The sequence below is a fragment of the Natrix helvetica genome, assembly GCF_964273705.1.
Source record: "Natrix helvetica genome assembly, chromosome: 4".
NCBI lineage: Eukaryota > Metazoa > Chordata > Lepidosauria > Squamata > Natricidae > Natrix > Natrix helvetica.
In genome coordinates, this window is record NC_138550.1 from 19,554,148 (window position 1) to 19,578,984 (window position 24,837).

The 24,837-nt window shown below is 40.0% G+C and overlaps 1 long non-coding RNA gene across 1 annotated transcript; it reads right to left on the bottom strand.

Annotated features, from left to right (window-relative positions):
• Positions 1-1,107: 1,107 nt before the first annotated feature.
• Positions 1,108-1,895, bottom strand: LOC309391912. The gene is made up of 2 exons (XR_014175353.1): positions 1,776-1,895; positions 1,108-1,378 (listed from the first exon to the last, which is right to left on the bottom strand). It is a non-coding gene; the product is annotated as an uncharacterized lncRNA (long non-coding RNA).
• Positions 1,896-24,837: the final 22,942 nt, after the last annotated feature.

The window sequence follows — 24,837 nt, forward strand, 5'->3', positions numbered from 1 at the left end:
TTAAGCTTAATCCTTAGCATTTTGAATTAACAAAACACTGTATTAGTTTTCTGTTCTGCTCCTGAGCTTTGTATAAATACTTTCTTGCCGTTTTCTTGTCAACAGTGCAGGGGTAGCTTCCCATTTCCTTCTCCCTGGATGTTTGATTCCCCAGAAGCTTTAATTAAAAGTCTTAGGATTTCCTTTTGGTCTCCCATCCCAGGACTTCAAGAGCTAATTATCTTTAGCTTTTTAGATTAGCCAATGTCAGTCAAGTAAGTGCCACCTTCTGAGCTCTCCAGCTGGAATGTCCTCCAGATTCCAGGCATTAAGGGGCAGTGATGGATTCTCTTTGGGCAGAGAACTTCATTCTGTCTGAAAGGTGTTCCTACTATCCCAGGTTTGGAGTGATGTCCAAACAAGGTTGCAACTTGGCAATGCAGGCCCAGGATGTGTTTTCATTGCCCAAGCTTTAATTTTTGCTTAATAGATGTATTATAAGCATTAGTTTGTTGTTGTTAGTTGAGAGGTTTTGTTCGACCCATTGCGATCCCATGGACAATGTTCCTCCAGGCCTTCCTGTCCTCTACCATCCTCTGGAGTCCATTTAAGCTCATGCCGACTGCTTCGGTGACTCCATCCAGCCACCTCATTCTCTGTTTGTCCCCTTCTTCTTTTGCCCTCCATCTTTCCCAGCATTAAGCTCTTGTCCAGGGTGTCCCTCCTTCTCATTAGGTGGCCAAAGTATTTGAGTTTCATCTTCAGGATTTGGGTTGATCTCCTCTAGGACTGACCGGTTTGATCACTTTGCAGTGAAAGAGACTTGCAGAAATCTCCAGCACCATAGTTCAAAGGCCTCAATTCTTTGGCGCTCAGCCTTTCTTATGGTCCAGCTTTCACAGCCATACATTGCAACTGGGAAAGCCATAGGCTTGACTACATATGCTCTTTTGTTGATGTCTCTGCTTTTTAGTATGTTTTCTAGATTTGCCATAGCTTTCCTCCCCAGGAGCAAGTGTCCAGCATTAGTTATGGGGTTAAATAAAACTTTAGCAGAATTTGTCATGATCAGCTGTTAATTCAAGAGTGGGTTATAACCTCTAGATTATAATGCCCCCGTTCTTTATATTTAAAAAAATATAGCCATATAATAGAGTCCACTCAAGCCTTAACTTATCCTGGATTCATTATTTAACCCATGCATCATTTTGTTTTTCCATAAGAGTTGTCTTATATTTATTTAGAAAACTCAGATGGCCACCCAATCACTCATAGCATCTCTGGGAAGTTTGCCAAAAGAACGCCAATGTACACCAGTACAAATAGCTTCTCACCCCACACTCAGAAACTGCAACAAGCCACTTTGACGGGCTCCATCCTACATTGGGTTCCCCTGTCACTGCGTTAAATTGTTTGCTAGCTTGAACTGAATAATTACTGAGTTACTGCACAGGTCATAAAGTCTTATCTGACAATGATGTACTGCGCATGCTTAACATGTTTATTACTTCACACATTCCAGAGACTTCTCTTCCCTTTTGATCTTTGTCCGTCTACCAGGAAACTGGGAGACAGAATTGCTTCTTCCAAAATGTAACAATTAGTTAGTTTTTGTTTTATTTCCATTTCTTATTTTTGTATTAAAGCTTATTTTTAATTAGAATATGTTTCTCCAGAATTTTTATTTCTTTTCTTCGCACCTTAAAGATAATGCAGTTTGGAAACGCCGCGGTCTAAGCCTCATCTAGTTCAGGGTGAAATCTTCCCCTGACATCCGCAAGCCTGTTGGCATAAACAGGACTTCTTGGCTTGGCAAAAGATGTCAATCTAATCTCTGAGGGTGATGTTCCAAAGGGAGGGAGCACCCCCGGAGAAGGCACTTCTTCTGGGTCCTGCCAAATGTACCTCCTTGGGAGAGGGGATCTGCAACATTCCTTGCCTCCCCACTGTGGTAGGTCAGATATGGCATTGGCATCCTTCAGTCTCGAAGGACTATGGTATTCTGGAAAGAGGTCCTAATGCAGCATCTGGTGTGGCTAAAAGGGCCAATTTGAGAGTGGCAATCCCTTCCACACTGAGGCAGATACATTCTGTCCCCTGCCCAGCATCCAGATTTTGCTGGTTCCAGGACTGCCTCTTTGTTTCAGCCTGCCGAACAAGTGTCTCCTCGAATTGGAGAAGGCCATGCTGCATCTTTAGCCTCCAAGATGAACATCAGAGGTCAAGTTTTCCCAGATGTTAATGTCCATTCCCAAGGCCTTTAAATCCCTCTTGCAGATATCCTTATATCACAGCTGTGATACCTCATTGGGAAAGAGGACCAGCAACATTTCTTGCCTCCCCACTGAGATAGGTCAGATAGACCTTCAGATAACCTGGCCCCAAGTCAGGTGTATAATGTACAATGTGTCAGAGTTCCAAATATCATCCAAAATTAAATCCAAGTCCAAGGCAGAACTTTCCTCAAACTTCCAATTTATTAAGAGAGACATGTTGGTACATCTGTAGAAAACCCAAATCTGAAAGCTTCCTCGGTTTTCCACCCAGTTGAAAACTCATGATCTTGCCCCCACATCCACAAGTTCATCACTTGGTCCAATCTTCCAGTGCCATGCTGGCAGTTCCACCCATCCAGTTCCGGTCAGGCTCAGAGGTGCAGAGACAAAAGATGACCTTGGGCTTCTAGAAAGGAATGTTTTATTTTGACAACACATTCTACTCCTTACTATTCCCCCTCCCAATTACCCCACTAATGGAAAAGCATAGTGAAATAATAGAGTGTGTGGCAGGCCAAAGATCCTAAAAGGAACCAGCTGCAGGCCTGACACAATGGTCTACCTAAGAACTGTTCATGTCCCTCTAGCTACAGCTTGAGCATGTCCCATACTCCTTAAATATCACATCCTTATGATCCTGCCACCACCACATCCTCAGCCTCCCCTCCAGTCCCTCAGCAATGCCCACCATGACCATTCTGGCTTGTTGGACTGCAGGAGAAACCAGAAACTTGGCTCCTGCAGAGGGATTTGCCTAGGTAATGCTTGCCTACCACTTTCTAAAGCAACTGAACTGAACTGTTGATCAACCTAAGAGTAGTGCTTTTGATAAGAGAAGTAGAGACAATGATAGGAGTTAAAGGTTTTAGGCTGCTGGTGAATAAGAATATTCTTCCCAATCTATCTTTAATAAATGAGACAAGAAAGCCTCTAAGTTTCTTTCCCTCCCTAGTTAAAATCCACTAGCAAATTCTTTTCCTTCCAACATGTTTAGTTTCAAGGGGGAAGGAAAAGCTGCTATACATTGACATACACAAATAACATTTACACATCATGCTTTTTTATTTGATTTACCAATACTTTGCTCTCGTTTGTACCCCCACTTCTTCGCTTATTACATATATAATCTGTTTAATTTAAGGAGTCTCGACAGCTTACAAAAGGTGCTGCAAAATGTCAGGCCAGGGTATAAAATAAGCGTTCTCTCGTCCAAGGGCTTGCTGTAGAGGAAGGCAGCTGATCCAGCTCTAAAATTGTGACTCCTCAATGTCCCTTCACCTGAGATGGATTCCAGATTTCACATCAGCCACAATCCCAGAGCAGATGGGATGGAATGGTAATTGTCATCTGTGGAGCCCTAATAGTTTCCAGAGATGCTGTGTAGCAGAGAGACAGATGTGACACCCAGTGATGTTGAAACTGAGCTTCAAGGAACTCAACACCCTTCCTAGCTTCTGTCAGTGCCACTGCAACCTGCCCAGCTAAGCTTAGAGATGCATAACTGGGTATCATCAGTATTAGCATCAGCAGCAGCCAACACCTCACACACCATAGTATTTTCATGCTTGTACTATTATAAACCTCAGTTTCTGAACATGGGTTGCTGTAAACTAACTAATAGAACCAGCCATGCTTCTGATGATACTGAGATGCAGTAATCTAACAATGAGACAAAAAGGAGCCCACCATTCACCATTCTCTGCCTTCACTCTGTTCTTCTGCTCCTGTCTTCATAGTTCCCGCACAAAGCTCATTATTCCTCACAGAGCCTAATTTAAAATTAATGCAAATGAAGAGGCAGTTAACAGTTCAGCAACATCAATTAGGTGCCACATATTGGCAGAGACATCAGCTGGGTCCTCATCGAGCAGATACGCTTCATCATACATTTTGTATCCTTATCCACTCTGTTGGACTTCCAAGTTCAGCAGATGACATCTTAAGGGGAGCCAGACATTCTAATTCATAACACTGACAATTTTAAATGGCATTAATCCAGCCTCTTCCTAAGGCAATAACTCTTGGAGAAGGGGACAGCATTGCACAGCCTTGAAGATGTTTAACTTATCATCCAAGGAGCTTCTTCAGTTCTGACTGAATAGTGGAGGATGGAAGGACTTATATTCCTTGCAGTCATTTAATCATTAGCACTCTTTCTGAGAGTCATTGAGACAACTTGGAAATTCATTTGTGCCATCAGAGTCACCTGAATAGTGCAAATGGGTGCGGAAACTTCTTGGAACTGCTGAAAGGACTGTGTGATAAACTGGAGATACTGGAGATGGTGTTGCATCCTTGCTCCTCTGTTGAGGGCTGTTCAATCTTAATGTAGATAGCCTCCTTGACCCCTGTTTCAAGCCAGAAATTTTCTCTGTCCAGAACGTGGACTTTTCTGTCTTCAAAAGAATGACCTTTGTCTTTCAAATGGAGACAGACTGCTGAACCTTCAGGACTCCGTCCTTCAAGGACGGAGAATCTCCATAGAGCTTCTTTAATCCAACACTTTTCATAAGATGCTGGTGATAAGCTATTGAAAATCTATTATGCTCTTATGCTATCCTAACCCTTTTAGATCAGGGTTGTCAAACTCGCAGCCTGCGGGCCAGATACCTCACACGCTGGCCCCGCCCATGCCTGGTTTAGCGAAGGGGAAAAAAGATGATACGTCACATGATGCCACCATGATGCCACAAGTTTGACACCCCTGCTTTAGATGCTGTGTGTAAAAAAGATAGGAAAGATTGGGTGAAAGACCATCTGTCCCAGTAATCATAGTAGTCTACAATGACAATAAAGATTATTCTTATACTTATACATTTGGATGTAGACCCATTGCTGGCAATACCTGAGTCAACCTCAAAACGATTCTCTGAATCCAGACCTTTTTCATTTCCTGGTGTAGAACAAGGGATAAAGCCCATAAAACAAGCTAGTATGGAGCTTGTCTAAATTTCACCAAAAAAGCTAATGGCTGAGTTTATGAAAAACTCCCCACATGAATTAGCAGGGCTTTTGATGTGATAGCTCAGGTCCGCATGAATGAAACACTTCTGTTTCCAATGTCCCTGTGAACTACCTAAGAGCAAGGGTCCTTTCTATGTTGTGCGGGATGTATGTCAAGAAGAATTGTAGTTCAACAAGCTCAATTTGCAACCTGCCTCTTTTTCAGAATATTGGATGCCGAGGTATGCTTTGAGCAAGGAAATTATATCAAATCTAGATTTAGACAGTAATCTGGGCTTATAGGAGACGTCCTATGTTTTATCATTGGGAAGCATTTACGTGCAGCCATCCGTTCTTATCCTTAGCAAGAAGTTTGTGTACGTTCATGCATATTTATGAGGAAAGATTTAATTTCTATCAGAGGTGGGCAGGAGTAGTTTTGCCTCTCTCCTTTAAGGGAGGAAGAATCCAATAGGAAGGAATCGCAATCAAAGTTTATCTGCTTTAGCCTCTCTTTCCCACATAGACAAAATCGATGGATTCAGGAGCATTATAGATCCCCAAGACAAAACATCTCCACTGGAAAAAGTGTCTAGGTAGGCTCCATATGTTTGAGCTGGCAAGGAGAAGGTTATACTCTTTAATCATGCCCTTATCCTGCTTCTATAGCTGAGACAACTATAAATGTTTGAAAACCACCAACCCGTGCCAGATAGAGGCTATTTGTTTATTTACCAGGAAAGGCAAGCCTTAATCAATTAAATTAGCCAATTAAAATGTTATAGGATGACTGTAATGGACAAATGTTATTCAGTGAGAACCAGATGGCTTTTAAAGCTGTTTTATTAGAATTATCCCCATAAATTTACTTGCCACTTGCTGCCAGTGAGAATTCCAGGGCAAGAGTAGAAGGAACCTCTTTCCTTTTACTTAAAGATTGGGGAGGGGGATTGTACTAGCTAAATATTCCCAACTCCTGTTCATTGAATGCTTATTGACCTTAATGGAAATATCTCTGTTTTGACTAGATGGACAAGTACCATGGTTTTTAAAAAAATATTTTTAAAACTTTTTTTATTTTAAACACAAACAGAACAAGACACATATTAAAACAACAAACAAAGAAAAAGTTCCATTATACAGCAGTTCCATATTGGTATGTCTTTACAATTGGTGCCCACCCCCATACATTCATATCTTACATTCGTGGTCCCCTTGTTCTTTGCTTATTTGTGTATACTATTTCATATTTATTTATACTTGACTGTTTGTATCAGAATATCACTTTGCGTATCTTGTACGTTATATACTTGCTATTGTTTAGCTACTATATCTTAATATATCTTAACTATATCTTGTCTTATCACTATATCTTAACACCTCTAAGACATTGCTCTTTTATGTTTCCCTACTTCTTGTTCCTGTCCTCTAACCACTTACGCCATTTATTCCATATTAAATAATAATCCGATTCCTCCTTTCCTTGTTTTTCTTTCGTCAGTTTGTCCATCTCTGCACACTTTAAATTTTTTCGTATCACCTCATCTTTCTTTGGTATTACAATGTTTTTCTAATTTTGGGCATACATTATTCTGGCTGTGGTTATGATATGAAGAATTAGGTATTGTATTTCTCTACTGTAATTTTTTGTAACTATACCCAATAGAAATAGTTCCGGTTTCCAATCTATATAATTTCCTGTTATTTCTTCAAGCCACTTTTTAATTTTGGTCCAGTATTTTTTAGCCATCTCGCATGTCCACCATAGATGATAATACATTCCATGTGATATTTTTTTTTGCACTTCCAACAGATCAATGACACATTTGGGCACATCTTTGCAAGCTTCACTGGGGGGAGGTGCCATCTGTAAAACATCTTGTACTGGTTTTCCTTGTATGTCACCGACAAAGTCAGTTTCAAGTTTGTTTCCCAGAGTTTTCCCCATTTTTCCAGATCTATATTATACCCAAAAATTTTTGCCCACCTTATTGTTTCTTTGACGACTTCATCTTCCATTTTATACCTCAGCAAGAATTTATATATTTTCCTAATCAATTTTTCTTTCTGTGCTTTGAAATATCTGGACAAGTGCCATAGTTATTCAGGATCTTGCCTGAGAAATAATGAGGTTGGAAACATTGTCCTCATTTTGAACTGATCTCCAGGTAACACATCTGTTGATGTTTCCCATCATGGAAGCCACCACATGTTTGGGATTTCCAGTTAGTTCTGTCCATCCAGAGAATATCATTTAAGGAAGACATTTTTGTTTTTGAATGCATTGCTCTTCTACTGTAAAGGGAGAATTATTGAAGGAGATAGACCTTTTTTTATCATTGATGAGTCTATTTAGTTGGAGTTGGAAAATATAATTAATTTGCAATTTTCCTAGCAACCTTTCCAAGTTTGATCTTGATGTGTTGGCCTATAGCTTAGTTCATTGTCAGGTTCAATAACAGTGTTCCTTTGGGTGTTCTGTGGATTAGAATCACAGCAAGACTACTTGCCTCCTACAAGAAGCTGATGAATTGGGTTGCTACTGGTTTCCGAATGTGGGTTGCTCACTGCTTACACTAAAGAATGTTCACTTTATCTGAAAGAAAGAGCCCCTTTTTGCTAGAAAGAGAATTTAACAAAAGGATGAAAATATCCCATACAAGTAAAATATATAGATAACACAAAGAATTGCTACAAGGAGACTTTGATACCACCTACCAATGCATAAATCTTAAATGCAATTCCACAATAATAGGCATATAATTCTTACTCAGATGAGCATAGCCATGGAATTTAAGGATAATTAATTGCTGCTCTTTTGCATGGGCCTTTTTCTCTTTTTTACATCTCCCCTAGAGCAGGGGTCACCAACCTTTCGGATCTCAGGGACCACTAAATTCATAATTTTAAATCATGCGGATCATTAATATGAACTACCTAATGACCAGCTGGGTGGGTGTGGCAAGGTGGTCATGTCACTGGGTGGACATGGCCAACTCAATGTCAAGCACGTCAAGGAGCGCCTTTCCAGTCTCTACTTGCCATTCCTTGCCTACCCACCTGGGTTCCGTAGGGCCCCAATAGAAAGCAGTTGTTGGAGCTAAGCAGCCACCATGAGAAAGAGTTGGCAAAACAGCTGGCTCAGTTCAAATTAGATCTGAACGAGAAGGAGGCTCAGCAGAAGTATCTCACTGAGGACTATGAGCATAGGCTTTCCAAGCAGAGGGAAGACCTCTGTGGGAGTGTAAGGCCAGGTACTGGCACCTGGAGGCTCAGTGGGCTGAGATGGTCAGCCAGTTCCAGGCCATGAAGCAGTCCCACTGGAACAAGGCCCTCCGGCTCTTCACCGCCAGCGGCACTTTCCTCCAGCCTTTTCCCAAAGCCCTGCACCAGGAGGCTGAAGCAGACTCCCAAGTTAGAATTTCTGCCCCTCTCCAACCTGCACAAAAAGACCCCGAAGGACTCTTTGCAGGAACACATACGTTCACTGCATCTATCCAAACCAGAGGTCGTAGTTTGAGGACCCCTGCTTTAGTGCAATATAAAAAATGCAATTTTTTCAGTGGACCACCAAAATTTTATCCTGCACCTCCAGTGGTCCACGGACCACCAGTTGGTGACCGCTGCCCTAGAGTGTATGCACAAGTCTTTCTGTATTTTTCTGAGTTTGATGTGTGTCATTAGCAAGAACTGCAAGCAGAGGGAGGAGTGAGACTGGATGCCTCTGGCAGGGTGTGTTTTTTCCTAACAGCTTCGGAGTTGTGTTTAGCTTCTAGCAACCTTGATCTTAAGAAGCATGTAGAAGCTCTAATTTGTATATTGTATAGAGAATTATTAGTTCGAGATTAAGCATCTATAAAGGGAAGGGCAAACTCTGAAAATTTAACAAAGAGGAAGTTAAGGAACAGCTGTTCTGCTCCATAATTAAGAAATCCTCAACCTCCTTGGGGAATTCTTGAGTAATTTAGAGGTGGGTTTCGTTGTTTTTTTAAAAGAAAATCTGGATCAGATTTGCACAGGAATCAGGAATTTGCTCCTCACATTGCCTGCAAACTGGTTTTAGCCTTTCTCAAAAATTATTCAGGCAAGACTAATTTTTGATTGCACTCTTGCTTTGTGACTGTACAGGCAAAGCAGGAGTGATGTTAAAATGAGCTGCAGGCTTTGCTTGTTGCATGGCATAGAAGCTTAGTGAATAGTTATGGTACCATAATGTCTGAGAACCTCTGTGATCTATAGATGAAAATTTTAATTATTAAAAATAGCATAGTTATTTATGGCTCTAAATAATGAAATGAAACCATCCTCTGGGAGTATATCACACATATTGTCTTAAGGAGCCATGGTGGCAATTCAGCTCACTGCCAGGAGTTCGATCCTGACCGGCTCAAGGTCAACTTATCCTTCCGAGGTCAGTAAAATAAGGACTCAAATTGTTGGGAACCAACATGTTGATTCTGCAACCTGCTTAGAAAGTGCTCTAAAGCACTATGAAGCAATATATAAGTTCAAGTGCTATTGCTCAGTGGTGTATTAACCATTAAGCAAACTAACCACGTACTTAGGGCACTAGGCCCAAAGGGAGCACCACAAAGTTGAGAAAGAAAAAATCAATGATTTTTTGTACAGTATGTATAAAGGAGGAGCACCAAGATTTGTCAGTGCTTAGGGCATCAGTGAGCCTTAATCCACCACTGCTATCGCTATTATGAAATATTATTTGAATATAATATTATCAAATATTATTTGATTGGGCCTGGCCCAATCGCAATCATAATTATAATCTAATTCTGACCTTCCTGGCCGGCATTTAAAAATTTTAAATTCTGGGGTATTTTAATTGGTTTTAATTGGTTTTAATCTTCAGTTAGTTCATGACTATAGTACAGACTGTGTGTTCAATTTGTTTTGTCTGGGGTTTTGTATTTTTGTTGTCTATTGTATATTTTATTTCTGTCTGTACACCGCCCCGAGTCCCTTCGGGGAGAGGGGGCGGTTTATAAATTTAATAAACTGAAACTGAAACTGAAACTACAGTTATAGATTTAAGAACAGAACTATGCTCAGTACGAAGATCATAGTATTGTTCTTGTCTGCAATACAGCATTAAGAATGTGAAGCATATCAGGAAGAGTGAGAGAGTGTGCTGAATTCAGCATGATTCAGCATGATGGGTTTTAAATTTCAGATTTTTTCAAAGTAAGGACTGAAAAGTCCTCAACCGGGACAGGACAACTAAATCTTAAGCATAGATTCTTACTGTCTCATCCATGTTGAAGGTTGTAGTGAGTAAAGAACAAAGTGAAATTTTAAACTCTTTGCTGAAATTCTAGGTACTAAGCTGAGATTGAGCCGGGGTTAGTACTGGGATGGATAACCAACAGGAAACTCCACGATTGTAGACTAGATTGGGAAGTTGAAATACATCCCAGAAGAAGATAATGGCATACAACTGCTTTGGAGTTGGATATTTAGGATCATTAGAATTGAGCTTTACAAGAAGCTGTACAAAGGATATTTATCTTTGCCATACTCAGAGCATGATGGAAAATGGCAGTTCCAAGCTCACTGGTTGCAATTGGTAAGAGAAGTATACCATTTCAAGGATGCTATAGATCCAACAGCTGGCAAAAGAGTGCTAGAATTTATTGCAACTATCCTTATCATTAGCTGAAAATATTGCATGACATATGGGTATAACTAAGGCTGGTCGCTTGGTCTCTATACCTGCTCTAGATTAAGTTTATGTGATAATGTGGATTGATCAAAGCCATGGTGGATAGTTAGAGGTCAATATGTGTAGACATATGGTACATAATGCTGACCATAGTACACTGCCACATGCCATGTACCAATAAATGGAAAAATGCTTGAATTAATGAGATAAAGGAAGGAAAAATAGTTATGTCTTGAGAATCGATTAAACTAAGATATGAAGTTGAAGGATGAAATTGAATGAAAGTGATCTTTGAATGGAAGCTGTTGAATAGAGTAGAAGCAACAGGAAAATTATGTAAGTTTAATTAGAACTGAAAGAATCAAAATATTTATCAGAAAATATGAGCTGGTGTTATCTAAGTTGATGTTACAGTTTTAGACTGGAATGGGCTGTATATATAAAAACAGGAATATCTATATTGCTGATACCTCCCGTTTTGCTCCAATGAATCATGACAAGGGAACAGAAACAGAATAACAGAGTTTTAAGTCCAACCCCCTGCCTAGGAGGGAACAACAAAAGATGAGTTTAGATAACTAATTGTAACAGATTTTGAAAGAATGCAGTCCAGGGGAATAGTTAGAGGAGTGGAATGAAAGGAGAATCTACAGGAAAAGTGACTGGGCCATTCAGAGACTCAAGAAGGAATGAAAATGTTGAGTGCTTGGTAATCTGCTTGGAAAATATATAGTTTCAAAACTGTGACTAAAAAGTAGTCTATGCGTGCATGTAATATAACAAAGGAATGACAAACCTAAAATATACGATTCATTTGACTATGTTACATTACTGAAAGAATGAAAGAGGTACAAGGATCATGAAAAGCCTTGAATCTGGGGCAGACAATTTTTGGTAATGTCAAGAGTCTTGGAAAAAATAATGACCCGGAAGAAAAGGAAAAGCGAAGGAGAAAATCAAAATAGTTCTCTGTGCAAAGTTGTAGGACCTACTCCAAGTGTCTTTGTGCTTTTCTCCTGCTACAAATATCCTGACTGTCCTCATATTTCAATAAAGGAAACACAGGGCCACTTATTCCACATGGGCAGCAGCATATTAATAAGGGTATGATGAATCATCTATGTTCTCATTCAACATTAAAGAGTGACAAGATTCAATTGAATTTGACATTCAAAATTCAAAGGCAAAAAGGGTTTTGTAAAAGACCTATCCATAGGCTATAACTGAAAGGTACCCAAAAGCCTGCAAATGTTCCCATTGGGACAGAACGGGATGAAATATTGGGGATAGTAGATTCCAAAACACTCACCCTGCTTAGGGTTCAGTCAGATAGCTTTTAAGGATTTCACTGCAATTAAGTTCAAAATATCCCCTCGAACTTCTTTCAAAGCGGAGGGAGTTGAGGAAAAGACAGGTTGGGCAGCATCTAAATTGTTCAGCAAAAATTGTTGAATAAATGAAAAAAGCAAGACATAAATTGTTGTAGTAGTTAAAGATGCTTGGCTAGAAACTGGAGAATGGTGAATTCTGATCATACCTAAGACATGAAACTGAACAACCTTGGGCCAGTCACTGTCAGCCCTACGAAAAGGGCAATGGCAAACCAATTCCAAAGAAAACTGAAGAAAGGAGGAGAAAGTTTCCTGCTTTTACATTAAAACAAAAAACTTTTATAAACAGTTTTTTTTTATTAAACTTTTAAAAAATTACCATCTTCTGTCCATTTTCTGAGCTATCAAGGCTTATTGGCATAATTGGGAATATTATTTTTCACGGCTATTGGCATAATTGGGGACATTGTTACAGGGAATAAAGGTGTGTGTATGACTATTATTGTGTATAGTACCCCTATAGACAATTTGTACTATAGAAATGTACTATAGGTTATATTAAACTGACTTGAGAATACTGCCTCACCGTCACTCAGTAAAGTGGAAGATAGAAACAGTAGAGTAGCAGGAAGAAATCCAAGAATAATGGTGATGATGATGATTGCAATGGAATGGAAGGAATGAAAGAGGCTAAAAGAGGTGTGAAGGGCTACAGAGAAAGGCTCCATATAGAGAGTTCCTGAAAATCAATATACCAGATGAATAAATTGGGGGCTATTCCAATTTAGAATAGATTGGAACAAAAATACTAGTTCATACAAGAAAAAGTATGCAAGATTTTTTTAAAGGACCAGAATAATAAATTTAAATCTCTCTCTCTCTTTCTCTATCCAAGAGTGAATCTACCTAAACAAATTCTAGGAGAAGAGTTGACTGCAAGGACACAACAACACTCTCCCATGTGTTACCATAAATTGGATGTGCAAGGTGATAAAACTCATTGACAAGTTACCATCACACTATCAGAAAATATGTCACAGCATTTGAACCCATTAGCTTTGTTCATATATGAACCAAATGCTGCAACAGTGTTTGAAATTCTGCAAGCCAGAAAATTCCTCTGAATCACCTTCGTTTTCTTCCAAAGACTTTCAAAGGCACCTGATTCAATTTAATGCCTTGGAGTAGAGAGTAGAACTCAAATATATCACTGGATTAAGACTACTTCAAACTGAATCGTTCCTCTAAAGCTTTGTGGGATTCTGCTTTTTATTCTTTTATGATTGGGCTTATAGGTAGACTGGCCTTTTTTTTTAATCAATTCAACTTCAGTACTTTTACTGCATCCTGAGCTGCATGGTTATTCATTCATAGCAATAATGTGGCTCATAATTTCCCATAAATCACATGTGCCAAAAATGAAAATGACAATTCAGATCAAAGCGTGCAATTAACCAAATGCTGGAAAGTTTGCAGCTGAAGAATAAAAGCTGAACTTTTCCAATTCCTTGACAATTAAGAATAAAGAAAGACATAAAGAAAAGCAAAATGAAAGGCTATGCATGTGAAGCCATCAGAAAAAAAATCAGATTAAAAACTGCTCTGAATAGGCAGAAAATGGGCCCACAATTTTTTTTTATAATGGGAGCTGTATGCTTTCCATTTCCAAAATACTTCTTTCAAGTGTGTAACTGGAATAAAATATATATTTCAACTCCTTAACAATAGTATAATCTGGGCAATTTTGAAAATTCAATCAATAGCCATATCTATTACAGTTAGGAGAATCATATCGCCTCTGCTTTGATTCTATAAAGTAAATACATGCTTTATTGTTAATAAATTAAATTTAGTTTTATTTTCAATTTGCTGGGGAATTAGACTTTGATATTTTAGACTTGGAGAAATCAAAGGCTAGTTGAACAAAACAATATTTAATTGAATTGCAGTCTCTCTGCAGGAGTATCCAGCAAATGACAATTTCTAATAATCATGATGAATGATTATGATGAGCTTAATGAATAATACCAATAGAAGGGAATATATGGAGCTCAGGGTTGAATTTTGGAGTCCTGAGTGTTCTTTAAACTTGGTTGTTTGCTTGCAGGCATCTTATTATCAGTCCAGGTAACATCTTCAGTGCAGTTCATTATACTCAGTTTAATGAAGAACAGAGTCCAGCTGAAGAAATGATGGATCAGAGATCAGAAAAAGGTCAAAGAAAAAAAACCAAATGAACAGGAATTTGTTGATGAAATTTCTATGATCAAGAATGGTCCCTTCCCTTCCATACTGATTCCTGGCAACTATTCTGGACACATCCCTGCAGTTGTCTGGCAAGATTTTGGAAGTGGTTTGCCATTGCCTGCTTCCTAGGGCTAAGGGAGAATGACTGGCCCAAGTTCATTCACCTGACTTTGTGCTTAAGGGAAGACAAGAAGTCAGTCTCCAGTTTTAGGACTGGTGCCTTAATCACCACATCGAAGTGGTTCTCGCTCTCTCTAAATATCTTCCAAAATTGTAACAATTGCATGACAAGATTGATGAAAACCAGCCACTCTGTATAGTATGGTTGTTCAGTGTGCAAAGATTTAAGAGCATAAGAACAACTCTATTCTATCGCTTGCTGTTTTGTATGCTGCTTTATCCTGCTACTTCTGTCATTTTCTTTTCTGTAGAGGCAAAATTTTCTGGAAATAATTAGTTGCAGGACAACTTTTGGCACCAATCAGATTTCTAATTTAGATGACCTCTCTCCTTACATCTATTGGGAAAATTCTGTTGATCAGCACTGTTTACCTCTAATTAGTAGTGCTGGGATTAAGAAATGTACTAAAGGGACAAGCTTTGTTCAACCTTTGATTCAATAAACCCATGCAATTTCCCCACTCTGTACTGTTGTCTTCTGTGGTGATTATACTCCCCTGGAGGCAGAGTTCTTCCGTTCCGTTTTCCCTGTCCCATGTGGGGTAAGTAATATTTTGAGTGTGTATTGTGGGTGCACACATTGGGGGCAATATGCTGACTCTATAAACTGCTTAGGGAGGGCTGTAAAGCACTGTGAAGCAGTATATAAGTCTGAGTGCTATTGCTATAGTGATGGTTGTACATGAAAATGTTCGTCTTGGAAGTGCTTGCAAATGGAAAATTTGGTTCCTGCCCCAGGTGGAAAAATTAACAGCAAACCCAATGGCTCCATTTTTAAAGAAATGAAAAGCCAGTTAAATACCAGAATTTGACATGCTCTTGCCTTCCTGAACATTAAGATATTCACAAGCACTGGCGGAAGTGCTTTGACATGCTAACATTTTAAACCAATCATTGATACAATAAAATCTTGGTGAGCTCCCCAGAGTCACCTTGTGGTGAGATGGACAGCAAACGTATCTAAGCAATCACAGTGAAGACAGAGAATTTGACTAAACTGAAATAAGTAAAATGGGAAAGAGATTGTACTGCCTATTTTTAAATAATAAGATGTTGCTGTCAGAGGAGACGAGGCAAGTTGGCAGAAGAAAAATGACTGCAGCTTGTCTCAAAAGTGCTTTTCCAAAAGACACCTTGACTGTTTTTTTTCCCCTCAAACCACCTTTGAGATGACTTATGAGCTGGATGACTGAAAATCTCCACAGACTGCAGTTTAGTCACATAAGCATGAGGAAAGGTTCCTTGGGGGCCACCTGAAAATATCAGGGAGGCCCATGGTTGAAAAGATTAGAAGCTGACATCCAAATGACTGCAGCAATAAATTACAAGTGGTCCTTAAGACAATTTGTTTACCAACCATTCAAAATCACAACAGTATTGAAAAAAGTAAACTGTGACTGTTCCTCACATATGTGATTGTTCCCCACAGTCACACCAGAAGTGGGTTCCGGCAGACACTACTTCTGGCTTGCTTGTGGGCGCGCTGTTAGCAAGCAGATGCTTGATAACACTGCATGCGCAGTGCAATAAAAATTGTTCTAATATGCATTTACATGTGTGGTGTGTATGTGTGAATTTCAACAACTGTAGAATCAGGCTGTAGCATAATTGACAAAAGTGAAGGGGGAAGCAAAAAACAAGATGGCAGCACCTATGGTGCCGCTTGGAGAACTGGTTCAGGGGTGTGGCAGGCCTGGTTCACTGCCAGTTCCAGCAACCCAGGCTACCAAACCACTAGCGGTTTGGTCGAACCAGTAGGAATCCACCACTGAGTGACATGATTGAAATTCCAATGCTTGGCTATTATGTATTTACAATGGCTGCAGCATCCCAGGTTTATATGTTCCCCATTTGCAACCTTCCCAGGGGGCTACCAGCATGCACAGTCAATGGGGGAAGCTGGATTCGCTTAATGACTGCATGATTAATGTAATGATTGTGGCAAAAGATGTAAAATTGGGCATGACTCCCTTAAGAACTGTCTCTCTTAGTGACAGAAGTTCTCGTGCCAATTGTGATTGTATGCCGAGCACTGCTTTTAGGGAGGGCCTGTCAAGTATATTGATGAATCGAGAAAAGGAATTCATTCTCGGACTTCCGGTGGCGCCGCTGTCCTTGGAAGACGTTCCCACGGGAACGCCAGCCCGTGTTTGAGTAACAAGCTGCTAGGATAGCATAAATCAGCTGTCCAGCAGTTTGAAAATCTCCCCCTCGGGAAAAGGGGGGGAGGTGAGCATTCTGGCAGAGGGGAGAATTGCCCAGCGGCCCCAGAAGCAATTCTGTGGCGTGAAAGGTGCGAGCTCCCCAGGAAGCCTGACGATCTCATCACGGGATGCTTCTGCATTTGCAGAACAAAAGGCAGCGTTCACACCAGCAACTTCAAGTCTATTTTACATCTGAATAAGGAATTCATTCTCTCTCTCTCTCTCTCTCTCTCTCTCTCTCTCTCTCTCTCTCTCTCTCCCTCTCCCCCCTCCCTACCCAGTCATAAACAAAGAAAAAATATATTGAAAGATTTAAGAATTGTTTTATGTCGACAAAAATTGCATTTTTCCTCTTATGCTTTTGAGGATTTCAGCTTGGCATATTGTGGGTCCTTGGCTTCCAAATATTTAGAATTGGGACCCAAAGTCAGTAGTAGATTATATATAATTAATAAGTATATGTGTAACCATGTTTCTGCTCCTCCTTTCTCTATTCCAAAAACAAGAAAAGTAATAAACTAGCATATGTTGGGCCACAACATATGATGACACTGACTCAGTGGTGGGATTCAATTTTTTTTACTACCATTTCTGTGGGTGTGGCTTGGTGGGCATGGCAGGGGAAGGATACTGTAAAATCTCCATTCCCTCCCCACCCCAGGGGAAGGATACTGCAAAATCTCCATTCCCTCCCAACTCCAGTGGAAGGTTACTGCAGAACCCCCATTCCCTCCCGATCAGCTGGAACTCGTGAGGCAGAGACTAGATGGGGACGGGGCCAGTCAGAGGTGGTATTTACTGGTTCTCTAAACTATTCAAATTTTTCCACTACTGGTTCTCCAGAAATGGTCAGAACCTGCTGAATACCACATCTGCACTGACTGGATCCATGCAATACATTAGACTTGTACCATTGTTTGGTAAATAATGGTTTGCTCAATATTTATTTATTTATACAATTTATAGAGCCCAGCCACCACACGGCAATTCTATAGCAGATGGAGCCATTATGTGTTTTCAGGCTATGTTCATGTTAAGCCAAAATCAGACAAATTGCAACACGACTCATTTTATTGGTGTAAGACGAGACAATTATTCTATTTTTAAACTCTATGATTTTCTTTGAAAAAAAGTGTTCTTTTCATTTTCATTCCCTCCATGCTGAATTCTTCTCTCAGCATAGAGAAAATAGCGAGTTCAGGCTTTAGCATTTTACAAATTAAAACTATGAAGACGAAGTCTGAAACAGTAGGTTGAATCCAGAAATGCCAGTGAACTGTGTGAAAATTAGTTTATTTTGAAGTTAACAAGAATGTAGCCAGGATAGCCAACAATGTCAAATATGAAAATATTACTTGGTAACATCATAGTAACATAATTCTCTGTGTAGTTATTAGATGCCTATTAATATCTGAAACTATATACACCCCCGCATACTCTAAATATATGTACACTATCTCCTGCCTTCAGTAGAGCTAACGAGATGCTGCTGAAAAACAGTAAAAATGATGACAAGGCTAAAGTAGAAGCAAAATTGCTGCAAATTTAGGATTTCTGGCAGATCCCATCTCCCTCCCCCCTCCCCCACTCCGCAGCCACCTTCTCCAGGCATCCTTAGATGTTAATGTTTGTTTTCAATTTATTTATGTTTCAATGTACAGGTAATCCTCGACTTATAACAGTTCGTTTAGTCACTGTTCAAAGTTACAATGGCACTGAAAAAGGTGACTTATGACCATTTTTCACACTTGTGACCCTTCCAGCATTTATGACCCTTCCAGATGATCATGTGATCAAAATTCAAAAGATGATTGGCAACTGATGCATAATTATGATGGTTGCAGTGCAGAGGTGGGTTCCTACCGGTTCGGCCTGGTTCGGTCGAGTTGGTAGTGACTTGGCCTGCCACACCCCCAAACCGGTTCTATCATCAGTGGAGCCACCTTGATTTTCGGTTCTGTGCATGCGCAGAATAATCTTCATTGCAAAAATGTAATCCTCCCCTTTTCTAACGCTGCGCGCATTTGCAGACCTTCCTTCCTTCCTTCCTTCCTTCCTTCCTTCCTTCCTTCCTTCCTTCCTTCCTTCCGCATTACTCAAAGAACAATATCCATTCATGGAGTACATATCCTAACAGGCAACAATGAATGGCTCTTTTTCCTAAGGAAACAAGTTTGGGCAGGTTTACAGATCAGACTAAATCATAACTAAGGAGTGAACGGCTAAAGTCACAGTGATTGGCTGTCAGTGAGCTGACAGTGGCTGAATGAGCTGGACAGCTCCGGTTAAAAGAGGGAGCTGTCAGACAGTTTGCACTTGTTCTTTCCCGAGTGAAAATAAACTGTTTCTTCGCAACAACTCGTCCTGCCTCTTCAATCGATCCCTATTTAACAAGAATGTAGTAAGCCATGGCTTGTTCCGTAAACTAAGATTGATGGTGTTCATACACGATAATCAAAGGTCAACAAATCATATGATTTGATAGGATGGCTTATATAGTTATAAGAAATGTAGCCTACTTTTCATTAAAAGTAATTCCAAAGTGATGTGCAAACCCAGGTCACGTAATTTAAGAAGAGGCCAGCAATAGTTTAAAGGCTGGTAAAGAAAAATTGAGACTGGGCTAAAAATAAGTAAAATATGTTTCAATCAATTTTTTAAAAAATAATAATGGCTTAAATCCATTGAGCCCTTTGGAGACCTTTTATTCTACTGATGCAGGCTTTTAGGATAGCCATCATAAGTGCGATGGGAATTGATCCAAACAATAGCCTGATAAAAAAAGTGTTCAGTTCATCACGATATGAATCTGAACTGCAGTCCTAGAAACTTTCTTCTGTGTATAATCCTTTCAGCTAGTTCTTTTTATACCTCTACGATCAGACCTTCATATTCTTACAGCTGCTAAGGCAATACTGTATTCTCATTTTAGCAATAAAAGCTATTATATTAATAATGTCTGTGCAGTTAAATATAACCACCTCCAATGTGCAAAAGTATTAACATCGTTCTTAGTATTTGTCTTGAATTAAGTCCCGTTTTGTTAGCATGCATACTGCAGCTCAAGTGAAGACATAATTCGTAACTTCATTTTAGGTTAATATTAAGGATGTGTGCTGCTGTGCTCATTCACACACACACATGTAACTGAGGTTTAGTAAGTTTATTAATAATCCCCAGCAATTCCTTTCATCAAAACTCAGAACTGTCTTAATTAAATCCAGCCACAAGTAGGCCAGGGTTAGTCCACAGAGCAATGGCCCAATAATCCACAAAGCAATTGAAAGTTGCTCAAACAAAATAATTCCGCTCAAACAAACCTAAATCCACACACAAGGCAAAAAAGGTCCAGAGTTGTCAAGGCATGGATCAATTCCAAACATGGAGTCAATCCAGAGTGAAGAAGGGAATACAACAATGAAAAACACACAGCTAGATAAGGAACATGTTGTTCCCAGCAACGCCTTCCTCTGTCTTCTATGATAAATAGCCAGGTCTTCAGTGCAGCCCATCAAGATGGGTGGGGCTTTCTCTGCCCTATGTGTTTTCGGATCAGGTACAGTCAGGTGCAGTTCTCCTCCTCTTCTTTGTTGGCCATCTACCGCCGCATGCTTTCTCCAGCTGAAGCTTCCTCCAAATGTCTTCCAGCCGACCATTCAGAGTCTCAATCAACTCCATTCCTGATGTGTCAGGAATAGGCTCATACTTTCCTGAGCTGACATCTGAGGAGGAATCTGGAGGGGGGGGGAGTCCAAGGATGGATTGGCACACCTCTGGCTGGGCACACCTATGGATTTGCATGCCTCAGACTGGGAAAGGGGGAGGGCTTTCTACAACGTTTACCTTAATGATTTTGAGTGGGAACTTCAGATCCTGCCTATTCTTCTTGCTATCATCATCTCCCAACATCAGTTCCTTTTGAAATGTTGCCTATTTCAAGAGTTCTGCTTTCTTGAGGAGATAGGAGAGGCAAATCCTTACATTCATCCTGCAGCAGCTCGTTCTCCGCATCAGAGACTGAGCTGGCAATGATACTTTGTAAAACATGGTGTAAAGATGGGATGATGCACATTGACACGTTAACATATTGAAATGCTGGAAGAAACATGGATGGGATCACAGGATGTGAAAACCTTCAAGGGATAGTTTTCTGCTAATACTGGAAGTACATGGTTAATAAGGTGGAAGGTTGGCATGAATTACTTTTTTATTATTAAATTACTTTCTAGTTCTCATTAAAAAATGCAAGTACTGATGTTCTCCCCAATTCTGGTCTGAGCGTTGTGTCAAAGCCAATGATGAACACTAGACACAAGGGGCAGGATTTGTTTCCTTTTATTGAAGCTCTCCAAGAAAAGGGGTTGTGGCTAGAAAAATGGCAAAGAACCTCAAACAATAGAATTAAGAAAGCTTTATACATTTTCACTAAAGCAGAAGGCGGGATAAGGTATTTGTTTTACTCTCTCACAGGCTGTCTGAATCAACCAGTAGCTTCATCATCCATCTCTTCTATAATCCATTTAGAAATGTATCCAGGCTTGAGCCCCTCTCTTTTGAATATTTTGTTCTGACCAAGGCTTCGCGAGAGCATGAAGCAAACTCCTTGTCTGACAAAAACCCCTTTTATTAACTTCCTGTGAATTCTGCTCATTCACATCTTGCTTGGAGAGCTGAGAGGCCGATATCTGCAAAACTTGGCAAGGAGACTCTGAGAGTCGCAAACCAATTAAGCGAACTGATTGTCTCCTGCAAACTCCACTCCCTTTTCACTCCTCTTTTATTTCCTCTGGGAGGTGACATTCATCATCCACCTGTGGCCTTACTCCCAAGTCAACCCCTGTTCTTTAGCTGTTCCCTTCATCTGGCAGCTCTGTGCATGCGCACACTGGAAACAGGCTCCAGCTGTTAGTCTGCCTCACTGATTTCTGACTCTGAAGGCAGCTGATAACTGGCATATGGCTCTGGCCCCCTCTCTGCTTCTGATGCAGAGCCCTCATCAGAGCCTTCCCCAGACTCCAGGACTGGCCCATGTTCCCCCCAACCTCTTCACTGTCCAAATCTGCTGCCAGCTCCTCTGGCCACTGGCAGGCCACAACATATTTCAGATTTATTTGGATATCAGAGTCTAGGAACACATGTTTTTGCAAATGTATAGAAGTTACAGGAACCTCCCAGCTAATCCACATTTGCTCTTTCTGGCAAAAAGAAACAGAAGAGAAAACTGTCAGCCAAACATTGCTTGCTTGCCAGGTAATAACTAAACCCCCCATTCCAACCCCCTCAGGCCCAGGCCTAAGTACACATCTCTTCCAATTGACACAAAAATAGAAAATAATTGCTTGTGTTTCCCCAGGTTCTCACCATAGTAGCAAAACTTTATTGCTTTCTAAACTCCTAAGGCTGGTATGTCAACAATTCTGTCTCTCCTACGTTATCATGCCAGCCCATTGCTGCAGTGTAGTCGTAGACACCCTCTTCCAGTAGCAGGTAATGAGATGTGCCATTTCTGAAATGTTACTCACTGCTTGAAATGACATTCCCCTCTTCACTAGCCCTGAAATGTACTAAAATTGCTTACTTACTGGTCCCCCTTGACAAAATATCACATGATCAGCATGGAGCTCATTTCCTATTGGTAATGAAGATTAGGACTTTATCTAAAAGATCCCTATCTTCATTTATAACCTAGCCTCTATATGACTATTCTCTTTCCTTCTTGTGTAGCATGAACTTCTTGATGGATGGATATTGTTCTCCCCTTATCTTTTGCCTCTTACATCAGGGTGGGTGTGATGCTACAGTAATTGGCCTGAATTGTCTTAGTCTCTCTCTCTGACTCTCTCTCTCTCTCTGGAGCAGCTGTATTTGCATCAAAAGTTCTTAGAGCAGAGTAATCAATGACATACAGAGATCTGAATTCTAAGATTGCTTTGCTTGCATGTGGCAAGCTTTTGAAGGAAACACAGTGGGAACTGATCTAGCAGTTTCAGAGAAAATCCTTTTTTTAAATGAAGAAACAATATGGGTTAATCACGGGTATCCATCCTAATGAAACAGTTGCTCTTTACACTTAACCAACTTCACCAGCATGGGCTGGCCAACCAGCCATAAACAGTAATAGCCATTTTAGTCCTGCTCTTGTTTGTTTATTTAACTTTCAAATACCTTTGCAGAAATTACTCATTAAGATGTCAATTATTCTGTCAAAGATTCTACGGTCACATATGTTGATAAAGACTCCTACTTCTACTTTGTATAAAAATAGTTCAAGGCAGAACTTGGCTTTATTACATATGTGTATGTGTATATGTGCGTGTGTATGTGTGTGTATATGGATTATACTGTCTAGCAAATATAATTAAGCCTCATAAATGTTTGTGATTTTATTAATTAAATAAACAACAGTTCACCCTGTTGGGCTGGATCCAAAGCTGGTCAACATATTGTAAAAAGGGCTTTCCAAACCTGGCATTCTCCAGATGTTTTGAAATTAAAATTCCCAGAAGGTTTCCAGAATGACTATGTTATGCTAGTTGAAATTTGGGGAATTAATGCCCCAATATGTGTAGATAACTTAAATCCATAGTAAGCTTATTCATGATGAGTTCTATTTATTTTAACAGATCTACATCTGCAAGACACTGATTGATCCAGTCCAAAATTGTCCCTTTCAAGATGTTGTAGGATCTAGTGTAGAGTCATATTAACAGCGTCATCTGCTGATCTATTTGCTCAGTAGGCAAATTGCAAGAGGTCTAACAGTGGATCCGTGATAGTTTTCAGGTGGGCCAGCACTAACCTTTCAAAGGTTTTCATAACTACGGATGTCAATGCAACCAACCTGTTGTCGTTCAGCACCTTGATGGAAGATTTCTTTGGCACTGGGATGATAGTAAAGCATTTGTAGCAAGAAGGAACATAACACATTTCTAGTGATATATTAAAGATGCAGATGAAGACGGGGACCAGTTGGTCAGCACAAGCTTTCAAGCAAGAAGAAGTTACCTTGTCTGGGTGTGGTGCTTTTCCAGGCTTTGATCTGTGAAATAGACCTTGCACATCATTTTCTATGATAACCAGAGCTTGTGGGGGGAGGGCAAAATGATAGGGTCAGTTGTAGGAAGCTTGGCTGCTGTTGGTGTATCTGAGATGAAGACTGTGGTGATAGTTGACAGTGATTTCCTCTTAAACCTACAGTAAAACACATTCCGGTCACCTGCCAGTTGTCAATGCCCTCAGGATAGGATTCTATAAATCAGATGGCTAGAATTAGAAAATAAACACAAGTAGTAGCTACAAGTTTACTACAGCCCACCAACTAATATTGCCTGTATTAAGCAATTGTTGTAGGGCATCTCGCCATTCTACTTAGTCTTTTATAGTCTTCACAGAAAAATCATGAACATTTGGATATATTCCCATTGCTGAAATGCCTAGAGTGGGGCCAAAATATCCAAAATAACTAGAAGGAGTTATCTTGTCTGGAGTTTTAGAAAACAGAAAAAGGAGAAAAGAGTATCTCGCGAACATTATGGCATCTGTAAAAACTGCAATATTGACTTTGCAGCATCAAAGTTCTGCTGGATGGGTTTTCCTGCATGAAGCTCCTCTTAATTGCCACAGGGATAAGACAAAGGACATGAGTTGTGTTCCCAGTTTGAAAGAAAACAAACTAGTATTGTGTTGCTGAGGTGACCCTGTCTTAAAAATCCCAAGAAAGCTTTTTGTACTAGGAATATCTTTCGTTTCTTGAATAAAGAATACAGGTTTGGTTTATTCTCGTGTATCGGGATCTAAATTCTTAGTACAGCAGAAATAACAAGCAGTTTCAAAAAAAAGTGGGGGGTAATATTCCCCCCTTCCAAATATGAATGAAAGAAATGAAAAAGTCAAGAGTTTTGAGATGCATTCAATACAATAGAAATACTCAGATCACTGTGTAAAATAAAATTAGGGTGGTCTGGGAAACAGCTCTATTTTCTGAACAAAAGAAATAATGA